Source organism: Salmo salar, chromosome 02, assembly GCF_965601325.2.
Source record: "Salmo salar chromosome 02, fSalSal1, whole genome shotgun sequence".
NCBI classification, from domain to species: Eukaryota; Metazoa; Chordata; class Actinopteri; order Salmoniformes; family Salmonidae; genus Salmo; species Salmo salar.
The window spans coordinates 91373694-91397434 of NC_138292.1; the positions used below are offsets into that span (position 1 = coordinate 91373694).

At 42.8% G+C, this 23741-nt stretch overlaps 1 long non-coding RNA gene across 1 annotated transcript; it reads left to right on the forward strand.

Annotated features, from left to right (window-relative positions):
• Window positions 1–9585: 9585 nt before the first annotated feature.
• LOC145863032 (uncharacterized) lies at window positions 9586–22242 on the forward strand. Its single transcript, XR_014382367.1, has 2 exons — window positions 9586–10220; window positions 11039–22242. It is a non-coding gene; the product is annotated as an uncharacterized LOC145863032 (long non-coding RNA).
• Window positions 22243–23741: the final 1499 nt, after the last annotated feature.

Here is a 23741-nt window from a genome sequence, read left to right on the forward strand (position 1 = left end):
GGGCTGCCTCTCGTGTCTGCTGCACTCCCTTTCCTCATACCAGCGCCTCTCAGCTCTCGCCGCCTCGATCTCCCACTGCGGGCGGCGATAATCCCCAGCTTGAGCCCATGGTCCTTTCCCGTCCAGGATTTCCTCCCAAGTCCACGAATCCTGAACACTCCTCTCCTGGCGCTTCTCCTTCCTCCGCTGCTTGGTCCGTTGTTGGTGGGTAATTCTGTAAGGGGCTGTCATGAGAGAGAGACCAAGGTGCAGCGGAGTTAGTGTTCATCTTGACATTTAATTCAAACAAAGAGAACACTATACAAAAAAACTGGAAAACCGACAGCCAAACAGTGCTGACAGGAAACACACTGAACAGAAACACAATTACCCACAAAACCCAAAGGAAAAACATGCTCCTTATGTGTGACTCCCAATCAACAACAACGAACTACAGCTGTGCCTGAATGGGAGCCACACACGGCCCAAAACAAAGAAATACAAAAACCCTAGAAAAAGAACATAGAACGCCCACCCAATGTAACACCCTGGCCTAACCAAAATAAAGAACAAAAAAAAAACTCTATGGCCAGGGCGTTACACGTTTTACCAATGGAACACTTGATGTAATTAAATCCAACGTTTTACCATTGGAACACTTGATGTAATTAAATCAAACGTTTTACCATTGGAACACTTGATGTAATTAAATCAAACGTTTTACCATTGGAACACTTGATGTAATTAAATCAAACGTTTTACCATTGGAACGCTTGATGTAATTAAATCCAACGTTTTACCATTGGAACACTTGATGTAATTAAATCAAACGTTTTCAGATATAAAGACTACGCTGTATCAACAAAAAACGGATTGCAACATCCGGGAAGAAAATTACAGACGGAGGCGCAACAAATTCCAACTATGTTCGACATTTGAAGCTGCAAAAAGAACGGTAAGTCGTGGCTAATATAGCCGACAGCTATACAATATTTATTTTGCTAGTATAGCATGTAGGCTAACGTAACATTAAATGAATGAGCCTCCACACAGTCAGTCAGTGCGGGAACGTGAACATTGCACCCAAGATTGAGCTACAACTGGCTAGGCTGTTGGTATAAATCCTGCCTGATGTTACTGCTGTTCCTAAAACCATTGACATGTGTTAGCCTACTGTAACCACACACACAGAGGGTGTGTGTGTGTGTGTGTGTGTGTGTGTGTGTGTGTGTGTGTGTGTGTGTGTGTGTGTGTGTGTGTGTGTGTGTGTGTTAAGGTTGGGCGATTGTGTACAAGCCTACATCGCCCGATTGCGCCCCATAGCTCGTCTTGACTTGGGACTTGAGTGCTGAGACTTGAGACTTACTTGTGACTTGTAAAACAATGACTTGGTCCCACCTCTGGTATATACTGTATTCTATCCTATTCTACTGTATCTTAGTCTATGTATTACTCATCTCATATGTATATACTGTATTCTATCCTATTCTACTGTATCTTAGTCTATGTATTACTCATCTCATATGTATATACTGTATTCTATCCTATTCTACTGTATCTTAGTCTATGTATTACTAATCTCATATGTATATACTGTATTCTATACTATTCTACTGTATCTTAGTCTATGTATTACTCATCTCATATGTATATACTGTATTCTATTCTACTGTATCTTAGTCTATGCCGCTCTGAAATCACTCATCCAAATATTTATATATTCTTAATTCCATTCCTTTATATTGTGTGTATAATTAGATATTACTTGTTAGATATTACTGGACTGTTGGAGCTAGAAACACAAGCATTTTGCTAGACCTGCAATAAAATCTGCTAAACAAGTGTATGTGACCAATAAAATGTGATTTGATGTATATAAGTCTGGTGTTGGAGGTCATTCTACACTCTGTGTTCTACTACCCAGGTCTGGTGTTGGAGATCATTCTACACTCTGTGTTCTACTACCCAGGTCTGGTGTTGGAGATCATTCTACACTCAGTGTTCTACTACCCAGGTCTGGTGTTGGAGGTCATTCTACACTCTGTGGATCTCCTGCATGTATTTTCTGATGTTTAATCAGACCACATGAATGAGAGTATCTCTTGTCACATTGATCACAGCTATAAGGCTTCTCCTGTGTGGCTAAGTTCAAGTTGGGTACTGAGGTCCATAACCTCTTAGCTGAAAGTCGAAGGCCGGAGGGCGGTAAAAAGGTTTTTTGGGGGGTAACGATTCTCAGCCGTTTTTGCTTTTCTTTTCAGTTTTCCATTTTTTGGAAGAGAGCAGGAGTGGAGATGGCGCAAAATTCTTCAAATAGGTCGGTCCCTGGAATCGGACTGGCGAATACGGTTCGCTTTGCGTGGAAGGACAAGGAGATGGAGCCATTCGGACGTGAAACTTTTGGAAGGACTATCTTGATGTGGATCCTTAAACTGACAGGGAAGGATGTGTTTTGCCTCCAAGGTTACCCGTTGGAGGGAACTTATGATGTGGCTTTACACACAGAAGAAAAACACGACGAGATCCTGAAAAAGGTGAGAGAAGTGGGAGGTGCGAGGCCGATGTGTCACTACGAGGTAACCAGCTTGGCAAAAAACAGCAAAAACTATTTCAGGATTGTAACTGTGAACATTTATAACCCGTACGTCAAGGACGAGGAGGTGAGGGCCTTTCTGGGGAGATACATGGATGACATCTCCACAACAAGGCACCTCAAGGACTCCCTGGGTTTTTGGAATGGGAGGAGAGACTTCCAGGCCCTCCTCAGGGAGGACCCAAAGGGACTAGGCGGCTACCTTCATCCTCCAGCTCTGTTCTCCCTGGGGGCTGACGGGGACGTTGTTTTATGCACATCAGCCCCCAGTTTGGAGGCGTTGTATGGCCTACGGCCACATCCTAGCCTCATGCAGCACAAGAAAGTGCAGATTTTGTGGATCTGGGGAGCACAAGGCGAAGGACTGTGACGAGCTCAAGGCGTGCCACGGGTGTGGCTCGTCAGCACACCTGGGGCAGGAATGCCCAGCTCGTCAGAGGTCATACGTGTCTGCGGCTGGGGGGGGAGCAGGAGCGGGGGATGGGGGAAGAAGGGGAGGAGGCCCAGACCAAGAACCGAGCACAGAAGGAAGCAAGGGAGTGGAGGAGCCAGAGAGGGCAGCAATGGAGGGAGAGGTGGTGGAGAAGGAGTCGGTGGCAGGACCAGTGGAGGAGGGGGGAGAGGGGGAGAGGGAGTGGGGGGACAGCAGAATGTCGAGCGCCCTCGTGGAAGAGATGGGGGGAATGGTGGAGGAGCTTGTGGGGAGGGGGGGTGGTGTCTCCCTGTTACCGCCATCGCCAAAGAAGAGAGGGAAGAGGAAGGGGCTCTCGACGGACAGCGAGAGGGAAGGGGGTATGGGGGGGAGGGGGTGGCCAAGCGAGTGATGGGGCGGGAGAAACTTCTGTGTCCTCGCTGGCTTCCCCAGCCCCTCAACTCCTGGTGGAGCTTGATACACCAAGCATGGCTCAGGGCTGGTCAACTGAGGGGGGGTCACAGTTCCTGTTTGGGGACACGGGCTCCCCTACTCTCTACCCAACCAGATACGGTGCTGGGGAAGTGGAGGAGTTTGGTGGTCTACCCAGGATGCTGTTGTTTTTTAAAGGAGGTTCACCTGAGTTATGGAGGGGATGTTAATAGATTTAGGAGGGAGCGGGACAAGGGGAGTCAGTTTGGGGTATAGGGGGGAGGGATGGAGGGGATGTTAATAGATTTAGGAGGGAGTGGGACAAGGGGAGTCGGTTTGGGGTATCGGGGGGAGGGATGGAGGGGATGTTAATAGATTTAGGAGGGAGTGGGACAAGGGGAGTCGGTTTGGGGTATAGGGGGGGTGGGATGGAGGGGATGTTAATAGATTTAGGAGGGAGCGGGACAAGGGGAGTCGGTTTGGGGTATAGGGGGGAGGGATGTTAATAGATTTAGGAGGGAGTGGGACAAGGGGAGTTGGTTTGGAGTATAGGGGGGTTGCACTCATCGGGAGTAGGGATTATGTGTGGGCACAGGGAGGTAAAGGTTGAGGGTTCATTTGTGGTATTGCAGGGGAGGGTTTTGGGGGTGGATGTCACCTTAAGGGATTACAGATATAGATTAGTGGGGGTGTACGTGCCACAGGTGGTGGCAGACAGGAAGGAGATGGTGGACTGTCTGGCGCCCCTTTGCGCCACAAATAGGCAAGTGGTGATGGGGGGATTTTAATATAGATTTAGGGGTGGGGGGATTTTAATATAGATTTAGGGGTAGGGGGGATTTTAACATAGATTTAGGGGTAGGGGGGGATTTTAATATAGATATAGGGGTAGGGGGGATTTTAATATAGATTTAGGGGTAAGGGGGGATTTTAATATAGATTTAGGGGTAGGGGGATTTTAATATAGATTTAGGGGTAGGGGGGGATTTTAATATAGATTTAGGGGTAGGGGGGATTTTAATATAGATTTAGGGGTAGGGGGGATTTTAATATAGATTTAGGGGTAGGGGGGATTTTAACATAGATTTAGGGGTAGGGGGGGATTTTAATATAGATTTAGGGGTAGGGGGGATTTTAATATAGATTTAGGGGTAAGGGGGGATTTTAATATAGATTTAGGGGTAGGGGGATTTTAATATAGATTTAGGGGTAGGGGGGGATTTTAATATAGATTTAGGGGTAGGGGGGATTTTAATATAGATTTAGGGGTAGGGGGGATTTTAATATAGATTTAGGGGTAAGGGGGGATTTTAATATAGATTTAGGGGTAGGGGGATTTTAATATAGATTTAGGGGTAGGGGGATTTTAATATAGATTTAGGGGTAGGGGGGGATTTTAATATAGATTTAGGGGTAGGGGGGATTTTAATATAGATTTAGGGGTAGGGGGGATTTTAATATAGATTTAGGGGTAGGGGGGGATTTTAATATAGATTTAGGGGTGGGGGGGGATTTTAATATAGATTTAGGGGTAAGGGGGGATTTTAATATAGATTTAGGGGTAGGGGGGATTTTAATATAGATTTAGGGGTGGGGGGGGATTTTAATATAGATTTAGGGGTGGGGGGATATTAATATAGATTTAGGGGTAGGGGGGATTTTAATATAGATTTAGGGGTAGGGGGGATTTTAATATAGATTTAGGGGTAGGGGGGATTTTAATATAGATTTAGGGGTAGGGGGGGGATTTTAATATAGATTTAGGGGTGGGGGGGATTTTAATATAGATTTAGGGGTGGGGGGGATAGCAGTGCAGGTGCTATCACCGTGCTAATGGCTTCCATGGTCTGGTTGATGGAGGCCTGCACACTACTCCTACAATGGCTGGTTCCACTTGGTGCAACTCCCGGGGGGTCGATGGAGGCCTGCACACTACTCCTCCAATGGCTGGTTCCACTTGGTGCAACTCCCGGGGGGTTGATGGAGGCCTGACTATATGTTTCTGTCCAGGTCCTTGGGTCAGTTGTCACGGCAGCTGTTGCCTGTGTTCTTTTCGGATCCCGACGGGCTGCTCCTGCAGGTGAGGTCACCAGTCAGCCTCTTCGGTAGGGGGTACTGGAAATTAGATCGGGATGTGCTGGATGAGCTTTCATTGAAGCCTTTACTGGTTTGTTTCGGGGGATTGATGGCCTCCGGTCCATGTGTGAGGGGGTGTTAGAGTGGTGGGATTTAGTTAAGGTAAGGTATGGACAACAAGCTCAAGGACCTGAATTGGTTGAGCCTCCACAAGTGCTTGCCGGTACGTTCCATCATGTACCGGCATAGCTTGGCGCGATCCCCCACCTGTCCAAGACCATCTTGTGGTGTGGAGGAGACAGTGCACCTTTTGGGACTGTGCCTTTGCCGGAGTAGTATGGGCACGGCTGTTGTTAGGTAGGGTGAAAGGGAATTTTGTTTTAACTTGGGCTAGGGTAGAGAGAGGTGTAGGGAGAGCGAGGGGGACAGTCAGGGACAGGTTTCTGCTCTGGCTTCTCATAAGCCTCTTTAAACGGGGGCTGTGGGAAGCCAGGCAGGACATGGTAAAGACAGGGAGAGATTGGTGGATGGAGGGGATAGTGAGGAGGGTGGAAGGAAATTTGAGGGGGAGGATGAAGAAGAGGAAGTGGGGGCAGCATGCTGCCCGGCAGAGGTGGAAGGGAGGTTTAGGGCTGGGGTTAATTTAGATGATTTAAGGGGATAGAATAGTGACTGGGAGATAGGGGAAGGTAGGGCTTTAGAGATGTAGTTTGTAGGCATGAAGGGGAGGGAAGATGCTCCCCTGAGTTTTTTGTTATTGGGTTTTTATTTCGTTTTGAATTTAAAAATGCCTATATTTGAGTTTGTTTGGAATATTGATGGTTTTGTTTTGTATGAATGGCATTGTACGTTATAAAAACTTTTATATACAAACAAAATATACAAAAATCTTCCACTATGTCAATATAGTGCATGGTATGTAAGTTTAGTATCACTTTTCAACCAACCCAGTGCATTTGTTGAAAATTAAAAATGTTGAAATCAACAATATGTCAAAGGATTCAACTACTGAAAACTGAAACAAACAAATGGCTCAAACAGATCAATCCCACTGGACATTGGGTTTGATTCAGACCCTGCCAGCATGGCCAGAGATGTAACTTATAACCACTGAACCAACACAGACCTTTCATGCATGACATTTTACATTTACATTTTAGTAATTTAGCAGACGCTCTTATCCAGAGCGACTTACAGTAGTGAATGCATACATTTCATCAAAAAAAAAAAATTATTCCGTACTGGTGCCCCCGTGGGAAACGAACCCACAACCCTGGCGTTACAAACACCATGCTCTACCAACTGAGCCACACATGACTAAAAGCACGTACGTATTAGATTTACTGCTATGGTCTAGTATGTCACCGCCTCAGACACCATTCACAATGCTGGCTGAGGTACGAGTAAAACATGACATATTATTTCCTAACCATTCACAATGCTGGCTGAGGTACAAGTAAAACATGACATATTATTTTCTAATTGTAAAAAAAATCCCCCCTTTTAATCAACTAGTCTCTCACTGTTTAACCAGAATAACATGAGTTGTGTCATTCAAACTGTTAGACTGTTAGTCCATAATCAACTAGTCTCTCACTGAGACAGCTTTGATGGCCCAATAAAAAAAACAATACGTTTCTGCCAGCCAATGTGATAATTCCAGTACAATACATGTGTAAAGGGATAATTCCAGTACAGTACATGTGTAAAGGGTGTAGAGGGATAATTCCAGTGTACCGGTTATTGACTGGAGACTTAAAATGCTGAAAACAGGTCCCTAGTGGAATGACAACAACATGGCTGCTGGTTAAAGAAGAGATGGAGAGAGAGAGAGAGAACCATATACATTGCACATGGACCGTATGTCACGTCCTGACCAGTATAGGGGTTATTTGTGATTGTAGTTTGGTCAGGACGTGGCAGAGGGTATTTGTTTTATGTGGTTGGGGTGGTGGTTTGTTTAGAAGGGTGTTTGATTTATTATTTCCGGGTTTTGGGTTATGTTCTATGTTTTTGGATTTCTATGTTCTTTCTAGTTTAGTATTTTCTATGTTAGGTAATTGGGTGTTGGACTCTCAATTGGAGGCAGGTGTTTGTAGTTGCCTTTGATTGAGAGTCCTATAATTAGGGATGTGTTTTGTTTGTTAATTGTGGGTAGTTGTTTTTGCATTGCGTTGGTGTAGCCTGCGAAACGGTTTCCTGTCGCCGGTTCGTTGTTTATTGTTTTTTTGGTGTTCACATTTAATAAATTATAATGTTGAGCACGCAACCCGCTGCGCCTTGGTCCTCTCTTCACGAAGACAGCCGTTACACTGTAAGAAGTCTTGAATGTATTGAAATGCCTGGGCTCGCAGGGGATGTGTTAATTCATAACCCATAATTTATACCTGTTAATTCATAACCCATAATTTATACCTGTTAATTCATAACCCATCATTTATACCTGTTAGTTCATAACCCATCATTTATACCTGTTAGTTCATAACCCATCATTTATACCTGTTAGTTCAGGGGCGGTTCAGGCAGGCTGGCACGCTCCCTGACCTTACTTGGCAGGAACTAATGAAGATCCATTATAAACCCCAGGAAGAGTAGCTGCTGCCTTGGCAGGAACTAATGGGGATCCATAATAAATACAAATACTTTATCAATATAGTTGTGTCTCTTTACTCTTGGATTCTAAAATGCTAATTAACATCAAAGTAGACGACATGCAAGACTACAAATCCCTACAAGCTCCTGCATGTCATCTCTAGCCAACATCTTTCACAGAACAGTTCACTGAATTGTCCATTGAAATACATTTCGACAATTTAATCATTGCTACATTAAGGCCTGATTGGTGGAGTGCTGCAGAGATGGTTGTCCTTCTGGAAGGTTCTCCCATCTCCACAGAGGAACTCTGGAGCTCTGTCAGAGTGAACATCGGGTTCCTGTTCACCTCCCTGACCAAGGCCCTTCTCCCCCGATTTCTCAGTTTGGCCAGGCGGCCAGCTCTAGGATGAGTCTTGGTGGTTTCAAATCATGTCTAATCAATTGAATTTACCACAAGTGGACTCCAATCAAGTTGAAGAAACATCTCAAGGATCATCAATGGAATCAGGATGCATCTGAGCTCAGTTTCAAGTCTCATAGCAAAGGGTCTGAATACTTAAGTAAATACATTTGCAAAAAAGTCTAAAAACCTGTTTTTGGTTTGTCATTATTGGTTATTGTGTGTAGATTGATGAGGGGGAGAAATTATTGAATTTTAGAATAAGGCTATAATGTAACAAAATGTGGAAAAAGTGAAGGGGTCTGAATTCTTAACTAATGCACTGTATACCCCTGGTAGACTTTCTACCACTGGCAGAATTTTCTACCGCTGGCAGTTGTGTACACAGTCACGTGATACGTGGTACAGAAAAGTCCAATCTTAGGAGAGTACATGGGAGGCACTATACTGTGTGTCTGCAGGTGTCTATCTGGTCAAAACCACTGATACAGGTGCCCCTCCACCCTCTGGTGGGATGGATCATGTCTACAGAGAAACCTAGATTCAAATACTTAGATTTGTGTGTATTGGGTATATGTTGTGAAATTGTTAGATTTTACTTGTTAGATTTTACTGCAGTCGGAGCTAGAAACACAAGCATTTCACTACACCCGCAATAACATCTGCTAAACACGTGTTTGGGACCAATAAAATGTGACTCGATTTTGATTTGAAATAAACGTCCTATTTATCAAAGGTGCTTTTGGTTGGGGTCAAAATGACTCCAAAGGATTTGAATTTGTTAAAAGTCCATATTGATACAGAAACACTAAACCAGGATTTAGATTTATTAAGAACAAGTTGATTTACAAAGTCATGAAAAATTGGAAGATTTGAATAAACCACATTTTGGCTATGATAAAGATATGCCTCTGGGGTCAAAATGATCCATGTCAGAAGTATGGTTCAATGCAAATATGTAGTGGGTGTAAAGTTTGTTTTAAATTCTAACTCATTAAACATGAATCAATCAACACATGCTTCTCTTTGAACAACTTAATATAATATTAAACTTTTATGAAATAAATGAAAAATAAACATTTGGTTCCTCAACTGCGTTGCCCACTCCAGTCAGCAGATGGCGATGTGCGTCTTTTAGGTTCAGGCGATGCTGCCAGTGTGACGTATAATCTAGTGGACGGGACGCTCCTTCAACAACAACAGCTAGTCAGACACCTCGGTAGCTTTCTAGCAAACATAGCTACAACATTCACGCTCTTTACACTGTTTTGGTGTATATTAGTCGCTGTGTATGAAACACACTTCTGTTGTATGTACTTGTTGGCCCATTTAATTATATATTTACGTTGTTTGTCAGCTAGCTGGTTTGCTAAGTTAGCTTAGAACTAGGCTAGTCGCTAATGCTAGCTAGCTAACATCTCCGACCATGAGTTCACTAAGTTACTCTCCTCCTGCTAAAGAAGAGGTCTGCTGGACGGAGAAAGAAACTCTAGTGAAAGAAGAGGAGGAAGAGAAGGATGTTACAATACAAAAACAAGTAGAGGGTGAGGCTGTTACCGTGAAAGAAGAAGAGAAAGACGTTTCAGTGAAAGAAGAGGAAGACGCATTCAGAGTGACAGAGGAGGAGGATGTTACAGTAAAAGAAGAGGATTCAGATTTTGGAGTAAAATAGGAGGGGGAGATGACTGTTACATTGGAGGAAGAAGAGGAGGTTGGAGATCTGTTTAACACCAGTAAGTACCGTCTCTGCAGTCGTTGAACCAATATGCAGTAAAGGGCTTCTACACTTTAATGTTGTTCTGTAGGAATGGCTGAAGCTACACTGTAACGTGTAGAACATCAAGAGTGGACCATCAACAACACGTTAACAATTGATCAAATGCATCCAATAACAATGCCTGAAATACTGTAGTCCTCTATCTCCTATTAGATTAGCCCAAGATGTTCTCTTAAAGGGGCAATCAGCAGTTGTTACATCCATTTTGGGACTTATACATTAATGATATGTACCCATTGTTATTTTAAGAATTCACTTATAAATTCCTCATGAGCTTAGTTCAACTGTCGTACCCCATCAGAACCCAAAATATAAGCTTTTTGTTTTACTCCAATGTTTGTCAGTAAATATAAACAAACACTGTATATCCTCAAAACATGGTTAAAACTATAATGTTGATATCATGGATGGTTGCATTTCTCCAGTCCCATCCCTCAGCTTTTTACTGAAACGGGCAGGGAGTACGCTTTGTTATTGTTTCTACTGCTGATTGCTGCCCCCGTTACTCCTCAAGGTTCAAGGACTGTATGTTATTTTCAGAGGTAGACTGGCTCTGGCAGCTAAAATAGTCAAATATTCCATCTAATGTGAATCGGTTCTCAATTGCGATACATTTCCAGAAACATAAATCGCAGTACTTTCATATCACATCAAAATAATTTCACATCAAAATCATTTCACATAATACTTTCACATCACATCAAAATAGGTAACCAGTTGCGACGCCCCAAACGGTAAACCAAATTCATTTCTAGTCATTTCTCCTTCCTTCAGGATTCTTTTTCTTCTTTGGACTTTATATGGCGGTTGGCAACCAACTTTAAGGTGCATTACCACCACCAACTGGACTGGAGTGTGGACCTCACTTCATCTTTCAATCACCCACATGGGTATATACCAAGACAGTCATGAAGAGGGCACAACAAAACCTTTTCCCCCTCAGGAGACTGAAAAGATTTGGCATGGATCCCCAGATCCTCAAAAGGTAATACAGCCTGTTATGGCAACTGCTCGGCATCTGATTGTAAGGCGCTACAGAGGGTAGTGCGAACGGCCCAGTATATATCCATAGTAACTTTCCACCTCACTGCAGAGCTTCTCTCTCTTTTCAGGGTTCACTAGATAGACATGTTGTTGGATCGGGGCCCAGTCCCCAATGTCATGCTCTAGTACATTTGGGTTGGCACATCTGAGAATGAACCCTGATATTCTAAAAGCAGGGCAACAATGTCAATATAATTGTACCAAAAAATTGTCAGTTGGTTGCATAAATAATTATCCTTACTAAATGTTACATGAACAGTAAAAATGAAACATTTGGTTGCATCGTCTTATTTTCAACAGCTTTTCAATGACATTTTGCTAGGTGGGATAGCCCAATGTCAAAACACAGTTTTAACGTGTCTAAATCAATAACCAATATGCAGAAACAGTTTGTGATATATTGAAAATCTAAACATAAAATGTGCTATGTACACAAACATCTGCCACAATAATCATATTACTTGTAATTTTTTAAACAAGCACCTTAAACTGCACAAGCAGCAATAAATCACTGATAATCGATTAGGGGGGAAATCAGGTTGTACGTGCTGTTGAAACTAGCACAACAACAAAGAAACACATGGAAATGAGAGATATATTTTACCTCACTGATTAGAGGACAACCTGCAGAAGACAGTCGGCTACATTTTGGAGTGATACATTTAAATGTAGGGGTCGCTAAACAAAGGAACACAACACTAATTTGTCATAACTCATCGATATGCTAAAATCATTTGTGTGACAGAAGGGAGATGAGGTTGCACGTCCTGTTAAAACTAACAGCTCAAAAACCACACGGAATCTGGGAATAATGTGTATCACTGGTTAGAGGACAATTTGTAGAAAACAGCTAGCTACTTTTTGAAGTGATGCATTTTGATTCCAGTGGGTCACCAACGTGTTAAGTGTAACACAACTGTTTTTTTTGTCATTCACTTTTTGTTTAATCACATAAATAGTACTCTTCCATTTCAGAGCCTGGATTTTCCCCGAGGCTAATATCCATATCATGTTGAAATCAATAGAACGGGACAAACGCTTAGGGTTCTACATTGTGACATCATTAAAATACTCCTTCTACAATGTTAAAACATTCTACATTGTGACATTATTTCATTGATATCATGAAACAACTCCTTCATGTATGTATTTTCTGATATTTGATCAGAAGTCTTTTATCAGAGTATCTCTGGTCACAGCCATGAGGTTTCTCTCCTCTGTGTCTTCTCTGGTGTATCAAGTGGGTCACCAATGTGGTAAGTGGAACACAATCAGAGCCTGGATTTTATCATGAAACAACTCCTTCATGTATTTTCTGATGTTTAATCAGAGATCTTTTATCAGAGTATTTCTTCCCACATTGATTACAGCTATAAGATTTCTCTCCTGTGTGTGTTCTCTGGTGTGATATCAGGTTGCATAGCTGAGTAAAATTCTTCCCACATTGATCACAGCTATAAGGTTTCTCTTCTGTGTGTGTTCTCTGGTGAAGAGTCATATTGCCCCATATAGTAAAACTCTTCCCACATTGATCACAGCTATAAGGTTTCTCTCCTGTGTGGATTCTCTGATGAATTTTAATGCCTGATGAGGTGAATCTTTTCCCACAGTCAGAGCAGCAGTGAGTTCTCTTCCCTGTGGATCTCTGCAGGTGTTTCTTGAGGTGTTCTGATCTGAAGAGACTCTTCTCTGTCTCGTCAGCATCATGAGGTTGTTGAGGCTCCCCAGAGGATCCACGACTGTCCCGCCTCTCTCCTGTGTGAACGACAAAGTCAGACAGATGATTATAGCCCCACAACAGCGGAAATCCACTGTAAAAGGTGATGCCAACAGCGTAGCCATGTTGTAGTACAACAATTGTCGTCTGTAATGAATGTAATGATTATTTGACGTTTGTCTTAAAATGAGCAAGAATAGTCATATTTTGTCTTGTTTTCACATTAGTAGTAACATCTAAGATTGTAGACTGGAAATAAGTTATTCATGTTGTTGAAACTCTAAGCAGTGTGCCAGACAACTTTTGGTCTCCAATATAGGCCCCTTTCTGTGTTTGCTAAAATTGCAGCACGATGGTCATGCACACACAATTTGATTGCAGAAACAGCTCCTTGCTAATGAGGAAACCGCTAGTTATGGATGTAGTATATCTGGTAATGAGGAAACCACTAGTTATGGATGTAGTATATCTGGTAATGAGGAAACCACTAGTGTCATGACGTTGGCCTCTTTTGGTACAGGGAGGACAGTTGACCCCTCCCTTTTGCACACAATCCACCCTGTGTGTAAAGGGTCGTAAAAACTCTAAAATTCCAGGAGAGTCTCTGGCCACATGGCCCATAGAGAGACACAGGAAATTCTTCCAACTCATAGAATTGGAGAGCCAAGCGACATTTTGTGTTCTGGAGAAGGTATGGAAGATTGGTGAAGAATCCAGCTACGAACTGATCCGCTTGGTACCATTTTGTGATACTCAGAAGAGACAATATAGCCATATTACCATAAAACTGTTTATATAATAGACTCAGTTTAAGACTTGCATCATATGGGTGTATGGAATGTATTAATAAGGATAAAGCTTTTGTAAGACATTGAGATGCTATGTACTGATGTAATGTGATAGATTTGGTTACAGAAATACAATTCTAACTCAGTCATAGGCACGCCCCCAGGGACCCATACAGGACCAGGCGTCATTTGACAAGCTGTTCTATGGGCACTATAAAACACCCCCTGATTTACATTTCCCCAGACCAGGCCTACACTCCGTTGGCTAATAGGTTTTACCTTCCAATTCCTCTACTGAAAGTGAACCATACCACGTGGTTAACTTTTAGACTATTGATACCGACAGAATAAGAACAAGTCTTTGATATTAATTATTAGTCTGCAGCTAAGTAAATTATATCATCGAACGCGAAGACCAACGAAACAACTATTCTATGACGACATTTATGAATGTCGCTCTGAAAGACCCATTCTAACCGAGAGAGAGAGAGAGAGAGAACGCGGACAAAACTCCCCAACAGAACTCTCGAACAAGGATCACGACGACACATGAGCGTAAATATATATATTGATTGCAATTGTTCCCGAATGAGTGAGCCTTCAATTGTCAATATTAATGAACTCTGTGTAAACTTCTCAGCTGACCGTTTATGACCCATTGTCTAACAGACCAGCCATGCTTGTTAGCCAGTAGGGCACATTACTATACCAATCCTTTGTGACGATAATTACTGTGTATGTTTTTCTGTTAATTACTTAGTGTAGTAAATAAATGATTAAGACAATTGATGTATGGATGATTTTAGTAAAGACTGGGTTCGTGCAGATACAACAATTTACGACGTTTGGAATGAGACTGGACTAGAGGTAAATACACCATTTAAACAAGAAGATAATCGGCCTATACTATAATAGAATATAATATTATAGTACAGGAAAGTTATATTAGGAAAATTATAGCTTGGTAATCTGAATATTCTCCTTGGTGCCCCGATCTCCTAGTTAATTACAATTAAACGATTAATCAGTTTAATCGTGTGATAATAATTACAGGGAGTTAATTGATAAACATGTCTTCCGTTTAATGGTACCCAAAGACACGACATATTGGAGCCCCCGTGCGAGGAATCTAAGATAGAATTGGACTTTGCTGTGAAATTCTATATATCAATTGTGCAAACAGAATTGTACAAACAGCCTGCTATGTAAACAAATTGATTGTTCATTTTCCATTGAGAGAAGCTATTTAGAGTAGCTCCGGTCTTATGTCGATAGCAGTGAGGATTAAATTCCAGATTTAGTCCGTTAGGCCAAACGGTACTATTTCTGTCGGTCAATATTAACTTCTAGAGTAAGGTTAGAAATTAGAAGTTAACTGTCCGGTAAACCGAGCCGAATAATTTGCCTACCGCACTAAGACAGTGGGCAGACCGTATGCGTATTTGTAGTTAAGTACCGTGTTGCTCCGGTCAACATAAACGCCAGCAGAATATGCTGAATGGGGTTAAGGTGAGACGTCACTAGAAAACCCACCCTTTCCTATTTTGGTGCTTGGAAGGATACTCCTGAACCAAGTAGCAATAGCTTAGCATTACGGGTAAGCTAACAGAGAGGGAACATTTTACCCTCCACAGTAACACGTTTAAAATTTCTCCGCTAGCGCGACGGAAGTCTGACCTTTGTACTTCCGTTTAATTTCAGCATTCTGCACCCTGGTGGTGAAGAATTGCCAGTACATCTCTAGGGGAAATTCAAACGTGGAGCACGGTAACATATCCAGACAATCACAATTGACTGGATATGACGTCTCATTCAATTTAACTAACAAGTGAAATTGCCAGATTTACCTTTTCAAGTGGATCTTTCAAATAATATCCAAAATTGATTGGGCGTCTACAATGAGACATGATTAACTTTTTCCAAACTTAACTTAGATGAAGCAATGCTCTCAGGTTAATTGAAAGTTAATTCCCAGATAGCCTATACAGGTTTGATATATCATAAATAGATTAATCAGTAAAATCTGCTTTAGCAAGGCACAGTCAGTAAAACCCCTTTACGGACGTTCAGCCCAAGGGAGGAGCGTACCCTAGTGGTGAAGGGTCCCAACATTTGAACTACAGTTTACACTTATGATATCCAATCAATGGAGATTGTATGGATTATCGTCTCATTCAATTTATTTAGTTAAATTGTCGAACATACCTTTCTAGGTTCTCCCAATTAAATGAGACAACTTAAACTTTGCATATTAACCGGGATGAAGCAACCTCTCAGGTAATTCAAGTTTAATACCCAGATAGCCTACCCAGTAATTCAATTTGCTTTTGCAAATTCATTCACGTCCAACTTCCACAGTACTGTACAGTACTGATGGTTCATTAACGTCTATAAATAGATTAAAATCGTCTTTGCAGCTCCCCACATTCCAAAATGTTGGAAAATTAGGAAAAACTTTTTTTTTTACTTTCAAATGTTCTAATAATGTGCAGGCTATCAGAGGGGGTGGTCCCCACTCGCCCGCTAATTAGTGAACCTCCACCCGTAAATGGATTGATCTCTGACCTCAGCAGCGATAACAACCCTAATTATGCCATTAGTGGAAAAGCAGACAACAATGTTTTCCAAAATCAACCATCGGGCGCAGGCCTCGTAAAGGTTCTCTCCAGTCTAGCTCTGATGTCTTGCCATCCGAGATTGCCATCTGTCCAATACCGCAGTGCACAGCTGAAGCACGAGCAGGTAACGGTAGACATAAAGGGACAGGTGGAGAGAACCGGGAAACCAATCACAAATGCAGAAAAGGGAAAAATTCTGCTAGCTATGGAACTGCGTTCGAAAACTGAACAATTAAATGTAATTGCAAAAACGTACGACGATGAACAAGCACAAGCTCTTCAACAAAATCGTTTTCTACAGGAACAAAATCATATGCTACAGGAACAACTCGATTTAGCCAAAACTAAATACGATGATGTCCACGCCAAACTAGATAAATCTGAAGAGTTATCTACAAACAGGAGCGCTCAACTTGACAACATGCATGCTGTTTTGTTGAATGTTACTCAAAATAACACGGTGCTCCTCAAAGCGCTGCAAACCAAAGACGATCAGTTAATGAACACAATGACAAAGTTGGATGATAAATCAGCAGAACTTATTGAAGTCGCTGACCAAATGAATGATGAGAGAACTCAGGTGATGAGGTTGGAAATATTGATTTCTAAGCAAGCAGAGGAAATCTCATCACTGAATCTCTCGCTCCGTACTCAAGACCTCTATCTGCAAACCATGACAGATAAGTTTGAGACCGAAAGGAGCAGGTGTGACACTCACGTGTCCAAAATCAGTACTCTAAGCGCTCAAGTGGACTCTGCAATGCAGCAGAATTCCACCCTTAGGTACCATCTGGAGGAAATCCAGAATGGTCACGCTCTACAGCGCGACTTCCCATCCAAGCAACCGGAGCCGTGTACTCACAGGAGTGAAGACAATAGGTTTCAGACCTTGGCTCCCTCATGTGTCCCTCAGTCTTCTCCTCTTGGCCCTTCGGCACTGAGTAATATGGCGCCTCTTGGCCAACAACAACAAGGCTTGGCTTCTTCTCTTGGCCTTTCGGCCCCAATCTCTCCACAGGATGAAGCCAACCCTCTCCGCCCGCTTGGCGCGGAATACCTTGACAAACTCGTCAAGAATTTCCCCACCTTTGACCCCGTTCCAGGTCAGCCAAACGATACTGAGACGTTCCTAGCTGACATAGAGGACGCGTTGGGTGGCTACCCGAACGCTACGGGTTCTGACAGGGTTTACCTGTTGAAGCGAACGTCGAATAGACACGTGACGAGGTTCATTCGTCTACAACAGCAACACGTGCTAAATGACTATGCTAAACTTGCCACAGCTTTGAAATTAGAATTCAGTGGTTCTGCGACTCGCAAACACGATAGCTCACTGGCTAACACCGTCAAACAAGCTCGGAACGAACACCCACAAGCTTACTATCATAGGCTTCGTTCAGCTTACTTTGGCCTACTCACAGAAACAGGAATGGAAGAGCTGTTACCATTCAAACAAATGTTTCTGTCGAACATGTATCCCACCTTCATTACCTACTTGGGCCCTGCAGCCCACGTTGGCTTGCCTATCTTACAACTCAGAGAGCTTGCAAGCACAGCTTTTGAGGCATCAAAAGTTCACAACGCTAAGAGCCCTGACCACTCAGTTTTGAAGTTTAACCAGGAGCACTCACTCCAGTTAGAGGGTGCATTATCAGGTATTGGAGCGTCGAGAGATGACGCACAACAACAGTTTCTACCACGAAACCCTGATTCCAATAACCTCCGCGGTCGAAATAACTGTAAAATACGTAGCCATCAACATGACTACCGCTACAATCGACCAGTTCGCTACGTTCCTGCACCCAACCCACCAAAAGTGTCAGAGCACAAGGGTAACAAAGGGTTGAAGGACGATCAAAACGTAGACCAATGTTCTCCAGAAGTCCCACTATGGGAAGAACTTAAGCGAGAACAATTTGAGAAAAGGGTAAAAGATAAGTCACAAGGACTAGACGGGGAATTACCGGACACCAGGTCCGCAGGAATTAACACCCATAGCATGGACGTTAAAGTTCAAATTTCTCCCGCTCTCATTCAAGACCCTATCCAGGGCCCGCTTGATCAAGAAACAAGCCCCCGGGCTCTGTCCATAGACTCTGATACAAAAGTTGCGACGAAAAAGGTCAAACGCTTCGTTAAAGCCAAGCCCACTCAAAATCGGAAAAGTCAATCTGCTTCCATCTTGAACAGACATGGCACATCACGTCGTTGCGAACGACCACTCCACTTTGTGGGGAATATGTCCACTAACCACGAATCTAAACGTCCATACCTGGAAACAGTCCTGGAGGACTGCTTAGCTTGTCATGCGCTAATTGATTCGGGTGTGACAATATCACTCATCTCTCAAACATTGTTTGATGATCTCAAAAGGGCTTTGAAACCAACTAAACGTTGGTTAAAAGTGGAACGATGCGACACTAAACTTCGAGGGGTCACTCAGACTACCTCGCCTCTCACATTGAGAGTCATGCTGAAACTACACTTCCAGGACGTATCGCTCGTTCACCCTGTGTATGTTACCAGCCTCGAAACTGTAACCCTGCTACTTGGAGCAGACTTGATGGATCGGTTACTCCCATTGATGGATTGGAAAACCAACCAGGTATGGTCACAGGCCACAGTGCCTTCTCCACTGACCACACCGTCTCCCCCTAACGCTAGCTGCAACGCAGTCCTTCACGAGGGGTATCTGTCGAAAGCACCCCTTGAGAAAAAGACGTTTAGAAACCTCTTGGTACAAAACCCGATCCACGGAGATAGTACGATATCTCGACACATTCCATCAGCCAACCTGATTGACCATTCTTTTCATGATTTCGAGCCAGCTGTCTCTGTGAATAAGCAACTTCCCTCCTCCTTGCAGTCATGTAATACGGTAGTTGAGATGAACTTTTCTTTCCCTTTGGACACTTCCGCAAGCACTGCGGCCGTCCCAGCAAGAAAAACATTGATGCGCAGAGTATACTCTGCTTCCGATGATACACCTTCCGCTTTGTTGGGGACTGTCACCCCTTACAATGACACTAATGGCGTCAGTCCAGCAACTGACCCGATGACTCCCACTTGTGAAACACTTTACGATATCACAGACCGATATCCTCGTCTCAGTTCACAGGTAATGAAGAGGTTGCCACACGCGGACGCGGTGGTGACTGACATGCCTCGACAGCCACTGAGCGTTTTGAAGCACAAACACCAGGAGATTTGGTTGAAAGGTTACAGCCACTCTCATAAAAACGCGGCCGCTGACAACTCGTACATAGGGTCCGACCTTTTCATTTGCGCATCGGACACCAACACCACCCGCTGGTGGGGGGGTCCCGAGGCACAAAGGGGGGGAATAGTAGCCTAGACCCATGATGAGCCTCATCGAGGCCGGTGGGGGGGTCAAGACTACGGACAACACCGTACGAGGCCGCCAGAGCATAAATCAAATCTAGTTGTAAACTCTCCTATGAGAACAGTGAGGAGCAGACAGGCCCCTAGACGGGGATTATCTTAGAAGACATCTAAGATAGTACTGAGGTGTACCACACTGGTCGTAAAGGAAGTCCAGTGGACTTGTCCACCTCCAAAACAAATGGCAACAATAATCATTCTTTGCCATGCGTAGGTTCAACTACAATACAACTAGTAAAATGCTCCAATCATGTGTTCCGGTAGATAATATTTCAGAATAAATCGGTAGGATAACTGGTCCCCTTGAGTACCAGTACCAATACCAGCTACAATCAGTAAGAAGGTTAGAGACTTAACCAATCAAATTACCATTGACAACAGCGACATAGGAGTCACTCAGAGTGCAACACGTGGAGGGGAATCTCCAGTGCACTCTTCCAATGGTTAACACACATGTCACTAATAAATAGGAGTAAAAAATAGGAGTAAAATTATTAGAAGTCATGAACCATGATCACACCACGTATGACTGGTCCAATACTTAAAGAGTACTTCCGTCGTGAAGTTAGCTCCTCCGTGGATAACATAGCTATGAAATAGACTTCATACCTATCGCCACTACAATAGTGGAAGACAGTGACTTGTAGAAAACTACTACAGACTCCCTTGACACCAATTCTGACTGACCTCCAGGCATTGACCTGAAAATTACCTGACTACGTCAGACTCATTCTGAACAAGTTGTAATCTCGGTTCAGTTCCTTTGACACTTAGGAAGTGATAGAGCCATAAACAAAGTCCCCATACAACCATCACTTAGTGCCACAACGCCGCTCATTGGGGAATGAATGTAATTATATATATTTCATGAGTGTGTGTGCGTTGTTAACATCTGCCTAAGTTACTGCCCAGATCTTCCAGTCTAGACAACGGGTCCGGAACGGCGACCCCAAATCCGGACACCCACAGCCTATCCTTGTGGCGGCATGCCCGCTGTCAGAGAGACTACCAAGGTAAACCACCAGAGGGGGGGACCGCAACGGCGATCACCAACCAGGACATCCCCTGGCCCTTCCTGGGGTACTTTACAGCTTCCAGGGAACCTACCAAGGTACACCAATTGAGGAGACCGCAACGGCGATCACCAACCGGACATCAACTGCCCATCCTTGTGGTGGACGGCTCCGCTTTCAGAGAGCCTACCAAGTTCAACCACCAGAGAGGACTGCAACGATGATCTACCAATGGGACATCACGTGGTCATGATTTTATGTTGATTTGTAACTTGCAGGATATACAAGATCCAAACCACCAGGGGGGGTATGTCATGACGTTGGCCTCTTTTGGTACAGGGAGGACAGTTGACCTCTCCCTTTTGCACACAATCCACCCTGTGTGTAAAGGGTCGTAAAAACTCTAAAATTCCAGTTGAGTCTCTGGCCACATGGCCCATAGAGAGACACAGGAAATTCTTTCAACTCATAGAATTGGAGAGCCGAGCGACATTTTGTGTTCTGGAGAAGGTATGGAAGATTGGTGAAGAATCCAGCTACGAACTGATCCGCTTGGTACCATTTTGTGATACTCAGAAGAGACAATATAGCCATATTACCATAAAACTGTTTATATAATAGACTCAGTTTAAGACTTGCATCATATGGGTGTATGGAATGTATTAATAAGGATAAAGCTTTTGTAAGGCATTGAGATGCTATGTACTGATGTAATGTGATAGAATTGTATTTCTGTAACCAAATCTAACTCAGTCATAGGCACGCCCCCAGGGACCCATACAGGACCAGGCGTCATTTGACAAGCTGTTCTATGGGCACTATAAAACACCCCCTGATTTACATTTCCCCAGACCAGGCCTACACTCCGTTGGCTAATAGGTTTTACCTTCCAATTCCTCTACTGAAAGTGAACCATACCACGTGGTTAACTTTTAGACTATTGATACCGACAGAATAAGAACAAGTCTTTGATATTAATTATTAGTCTGCAGCTAAGTAAATTATATCATCGAACGCGAAGACCAACGAAACAACTATTCTATGACGACATTTATGAATGTCGCTCTGAAAGATCCATTCTAACCGAGAGAGAGAGAGAACGCGGACAAAACTCCCCAACAGAACTCTCGAACAAGGATCACGACGACACATGAGCGTAAATATATATATTGATTGCAATTGTTCCCGAATGAGTGAGCCTTCAATTGTCAATTGTTAATATTAATGAACTCTGTGTAACTTCTCAGCTGACCGTTTATGACCCATTGTCTAACAGACCAGCCATGCTTGTTAGCCAGTAGGGCACATTACTATACCAATCCTTTGTGACGATAATTACTGTGTGTATGTTTTTCTGTTAATTACTTAGTGTAGTAAATCAATGATTTTAAGACAATTGATGTATGGATGATTTTAGTAAAGACTGGGTTCGTGCAGATACAACAATTTACGACGTTTGGAATGAGACTGGACTAGAGGTAAAATACACCAATTAAACTAGAAGATAATCTGCCTATACTATAATAGAATATAATATTATAGTACAGGAAAGTTATATTAGGAAAATTATAGCTTTGTAATCTGAATATTCTCCTTGGTGCCCCGATCTCCTAGTTAATTACAATTAAACGATTAATCAGTTTAATCGCGTGATAATAATTACAGGGAGTTAATTGATAAACATGTCTTCCGTTTAATGGTACCCAAAGACACGACACTAGTTATGGATGTAGTATATCTGGTAATGAGGAAACCACTAGTTATGGATGTAGTATATCTGGTAATGAGGAAACCGCTAGTTATGGATGTAGTATATCTGGTAATGAGGAAACCACTAGTTATGGATGTAGTATATCTGGTAATGAGAAAACCACTAGTTATAGATGTAGTATATCTGGTAATGAGGAAACCACTAGTTATGGATGTAGTATATCTGGTAATGAGGAAACCGCTAGTTATGGATGTAGTATACAGTGAGGGAAAAAAGTATTTGATCCCCTGCTGATTTTGTACGTTTGCCCACTGACAAAGAAATGATCAGTCTATAATTTTAATGGTAGGTTTATTTGAACAATGAGAGACAGAATAACAAAAAAATACAGAAAAACGCATGTCAAAAATGTTATAAAATGATTTGCATTTTAATGAGGGAAATAAGTATTTGGTATTTATTTTTATCAGGATATATTTTCTACCTCCAGCCTGCAATGTTAAAATGTTTGGGCTTTTTGTAGGTTATTTAAAAAAAACATAGCAATGGCAATACATTTTTTTATTTATTTATCATTTTAATTTAAATAGAATGTAGATTAACCACGACTGCTGGTGTAGCCTATTACCAGAAACTATAGGAGCATAACGACTGCTGGTGTAGCCTATTACCAGAAACTATAAGAGCATAACGACTGCTGGTGTTGCCTATTACCAGAAACTATAGGAGCATAACGACTGCTGGTGTAGCCTATTACCAGAAACTATAGGAGCATAACGACTGCTGGTGTAGCCTATTACCAGAAACTATAGGAGCATAACGACTGCTGGTGTAGCCTATTACCAGAAACTATAGGAGCATAACGACTGCTGGTGTAGCCTATTACCAGAAACTATAGGAGCATAACGACTGCTGGTGTAGCCTATTACCAGAAACTATAGGAGCATAACGACTGCTGGTGTAGCCTATTACCAGAAACTATAGGAGCATAACGACTGCTGGTGTAGCCTATTACCAGAAACTATAGGAGCATAACGACTACTGGTGTAGCCTATTACCAGAAACTATAGGAGCATAACGACTGCTGGTGTAGCCTATTACCAGAAACTATAGGAGCATAACGACTGCTGGTGTAGCCTATTACCAGAAACTATAGGAGGATAACGACAGAATTTACGAAGGCC